Genomic DNA, 4,493 nt, shown 5'->3' with positions numbered 1-4,493 from the left:
ACGCGTCCGTTTCCCCCCTCCAGGTGCCGGCGGCGGCGCCGTCCGTGAGGGGGGCACACCCCGGACACGCGTGCCGGGCGTTTGCAACCGCCACAACACTTCCAGACTTGTGAGAGGCCGCCTACGCAAGATTTGGCGGCATGCTAGCCCCCGGAGGCCGCCGGCCACAGCCGTAGACGCGCGAAGGGCAATCCGCGTAGAGGGAATTTTTCGGATACTTCTCCATCACCAAAAATTATGAAAAAATACCATCGTTCCTATAGCACATGTGCCCGCGTCGTGCAGAAAAACTCATGATTTATCGCGCTCCGAGTATTTAGTAATATTGACACCGCATCGTTACCGCAGAACGTCTACTACCGTGTCATCGCCGTCCGTGAGGGGGGGGGGGCACGCCTCGGAGACGCGTCCCGCCTCTTCGGACATGCCACCACACCACCCCGCATGTCTGAGGGCCTGGTGCGACGCTCTGGTCGCATTGCTACCCCTCCCCAAGTGCCCCCGTCCCGCCTAACCCTGTAGCGTTTGACCACGGGATCTAGCCCTTTGACTTTGCACGGACGGGCTTTGACCAGTGGACCTCCCCACCCGGTTGTGTTAGGTCATCCCATAGGAACACTTTGGAGCAACATCCGGGCCAGACCCACAGCAATATCCCCTCCGTGTAGACCCCACGCGTCCGTTTCCCCCCTCCAGGTGCCGGCGGCGGCGCCGTCCGTGAGGGGGGGCACACCCCCGACACGCGTGTCGGGCGTTTGCAACCGCCACAACACTTCCAGACTTGTGAGAGGCCGCCTACGCAAAATTTGGCGGCATGCTAGCCCCCGGAGGCCGCTGGCCACAGCCGTAGACGCGCGAAGGGCAGTCCGCGTAGAGGGAATTTTTCGGATACTTCTCCATCACCAAAAATTATGAAAAAATACCATCGTTCCTATAGCACATGTGCCCGTGTCGTGCAAAAAAACTCATGATTTTATCGCGCTCCGAGTATTTAGTAATTTTGACGCTGCATCGTTACCGCAGAACGTCTACTACCATGTCATCGCCGTCCGTGAGGGGGGGCCACGCCCCGGAGACGTGTCCCGCCTCTTCGGACATGCCACCACACCACCCCGCATGTATGAGGGGTCGGTGCGACGCTCCGGTGGCATTGCTACCCCCCCCCCCAGTGCCCCCGTCCCGCCTAACCTTGTAGCGTTTGACCACGGGATCTAGCCCTTTGACTTTGCACGGACGGGCTTTGACCAGTGGACCTCCCCACCCGGTTGTGTTAGGTCAGCCCATAGGAACACTTCGGAGCAACATCCGGGCCAGACCCACAGCAAGATCCCCTCTGTGTAGACCCCACGCGTCCGTTTCCCCCTCCAGGTGCCGGCGACGGCGCCGTCCGTGAGGGGGGGCACACCCCGGACACGCGTGATCGGCGTTTGCAACGGCCACAACACATCCAGACTTGTGAGAGGCCGCCTACGCAAGATTTGGCGGCATGCTAGCCCCCGGAGGCCGCCGGCCACAGCCGTAGACGCGCGAAGGGCAATCTGCATAGAGGGAATTTTTTGGATACTTCTCCATCACCAAAAATTATGAAAAAATACCATCGTTCCTATAGCACATGTGCCCGCTTCGTGCAAAAAAACTCATGGTTTTATCGCGCTCCGAGTATTTAGTAATATTGACGCCGCATCGTTACCGCAGAACGTCTACTACCGTGTCATCGCCGTCCGTGAGGGGGGGGGGGGCACGCCTCGGAGACGCGTCCCGCCTCTTCGGACATGCCACCACACCAACCCGCATGTATGATGGCCCGGTGCGACGCTCCGGTGGCATTGCTACCCCCCGCCAAGTGCCCCCGTCCCGCCTAACCATGTAGCGTTTGACCACGGGATCTAGCCCTTTGACTTTGCACGGACGGGCTTTGACCAGTGGACCTCCCCACCCGGTTGTGTTAGGTCAGCCCATAGGAACACTTTGGAGCAACATCCGGGCCAGACCCACAGCAAGATCCCCTCCGTGTAGACCCCACGCGTCCGTTTCCCCCCTCTAGGTGCCGGCAGCGGCGCCGTCCGTGAGGGGGGCACACCCCGGACACGCGTGCCGGGCGTTTGCAACCGCCACAACACTTCCAGACTTGTGAGAGGCCGCCTACGCAAGATTTGGCGGCATGCTAGCCCCCGGAGGCCGCCGGCCACAGCCGTAGACGTGCGAAGGGCAATCCGCGTAGAGGGAATTTTTCGGATAATTCTCCATCACCAAAAATTATGAAAAAATACCACCGTTCCTATAGCACATGTGCCCGCATCATGCAAAAAAACTCATCATTTTATCGCGCTCCGGGTCCGCATCGTTACCGCAGAACATCTACTACCGTGTCATCGCCGTCCGTGAGGGGGGGAGGGGCACGCCCCAGAGACGCGTCCCGCCTCTTCGGACATGCCACCACACCACCCCGCATGTATGAGGGCCCGGTGCGACGCTCCGGTGGCATTGCTACCCCCAGTGCCCCCGTCCCGCCTAACCCTGTAGCGTTTGACCACGGGATCTAGCCCTTTGACTTTGCACGGACGGGCTTTGACCAGTGGACCTCCCCACCCGGTTGTGTTAGGTCAGCCCATAGGAACACTTTGGGGCAACATTCGGGCCAGACCCACAACAAGATCCCCTCCGTGTAGACCCCACGCGTCCGTTTCCCCCCTCCAGGTGCCGGCGGCGGCGCCGTCCGTGAGGGGGGGGCACACCCCGGACACGCGTGTTGGGCGTTTGCAACCGCCACAACACTTCCAGACTTGTGAGAGGCCGCCTACGCAAGATTTGGCGGCATGCTAGCCCCCGGAGGCCGCCGGCCATAGCCGTAGACGCGCGAAGGGCAATCCGCGTAGAGGGAATTTTTCGGATACTTCTCCATCACCAAAAATTATGAAAAAATACCATCGTTCCTATAGCACATGTGCCTGCGTCGTGCAAAAAAAAACTCATGATTTTATCGCGCTCCGAGTATTTAGTAATATTGACGCCGCATCTTTACCGCAGAACGTCTACTACCGTGTCATCACCGTCCGTGAGGGGGGGCCACGCCCCGGAGACACGTCCCGCCTCTTCGGACATGCCACCACACCACCCCGCATGTATGAGGTCCCGGTGCGACGCTCCGGTGGCATTGCTACCACTCCCCAAGTGCCCTCGTCCCGCCTAACCCTGTAGCGTTTGACCACGGGATCTAGCCCTTTGACTTTGCACGGACGGGCTTTGACCAGTGGACCTCCCCACCCGGTTGTGTTAGGTCAGCCCATAGGAACACTTTGGAGCAACATCCGGGCCAGACCCACAGCAATATCCCCTCCGTGTAGACCCCACGCGTCCGTTTCCCCCCTCCAGGTGCCGGCGGCGGCGCCGTCCGTGAGGGGGGGCACACTCCGGACACGCGTGCCGGGCGTTTGCAACCGCCACAACACTTCCAGACTTGTGAGAGGCCGCCTACGCAAGATTTGGCGGCATGCTAGCCCCCGGAGGCCGCCGGCCACAGCCGTAGACGCGCGAAGGGCAATCCGCGTAGAGGGAATTTTTCGGATACTTCTCCATCACCAAAAATTATGAAAAAATACCATCGTTCCTATAGCACATGTGCCCGCGTCGTGCAAAAAAACTCATGATTTTATGGCGCTCCGAGTATTTAGTAATATTGACGCCACATCGTTACCGCACAACGTCTACTACCATGTCATCGCCGTCCGTGAGGGGGGGCCACGCCCCGGAGACGCGCCCCGCCTCTTCGGACATGCCACCACACCACCCCGCATGTATGAGGGCTCGGTGCGACGCTCCGGTGGCATTGCTACCCCCAGTGCCCCCGTCCCGCCTAACCCTGTAGCGTTTGACCACGGAATCTAGCCCTTTGACTTTGCACGGACGAGCTTTGACAAGTGGACCTCCCCACCCGGTTGTGTTAGGTCAGCCCATAGGAACACTTTGGTGCAATACCCAGGCCAGACCCACAGCAAGATCCCCTCTGTGTAGACCCCACGCGTCCATTTCCCCCTCCAGGTGCCGGTGGCGGCGTCGTCCGTGAGGGGGGGCACACCCCGGACACGCGCGCCGGGCGTTTGCAACCGCCACAACACTTCCAGACTTGTGAGAGGCCGCTACGCAAGATTTGGCGGCATGCTAGCCCCCGGAGGCCGCCGGCCACAGCCGTAGACGCGCGAAGGGCAATCCGCGTAGAGGGAATTGTTTGGATACTTCTCCATCACCAAAAATTATGAAAAAATACCATCGTTCCTATAGGACATGTGCCCGCTTCGTGCAAAAAAACTCATGATTTTATCGTGCTCCGAGTATTTAGTAATATTGACGCCGCATCGTTACCGCACAACGTCTACTACTGTGTCATCGCCGTCCGTGAGGGGGGGCCACGGCTCGGAGACGCGTCCCGCCTCTTCGGACATGCCACCACACCACCCCGCATGTATGAGGGCCCGGTGCGATGCTCCAGTGGCATT

Source organism: Triticum aestivum, chromosome 2A, assembly GCF_018294505.1.
Source record: "Triticum aestivum cultivar Chinese Spring chromosome 2A, IWGSC CS RefSeq v2.1, whole genome shotgun sequence".
In the NCBI taxonomy this organism is placed as follows: domain Eukaryota; kingdom Viridiplantae; phylum Streptophyta; class Magnoliopsida; order Poales; family Poaceae; genus Triticum; species Triticum aestivum.
The sequence above is the reverse complement of the archived record's forward strand: the minus strand, read 5'-3'. Positions refer to the sequence as shown.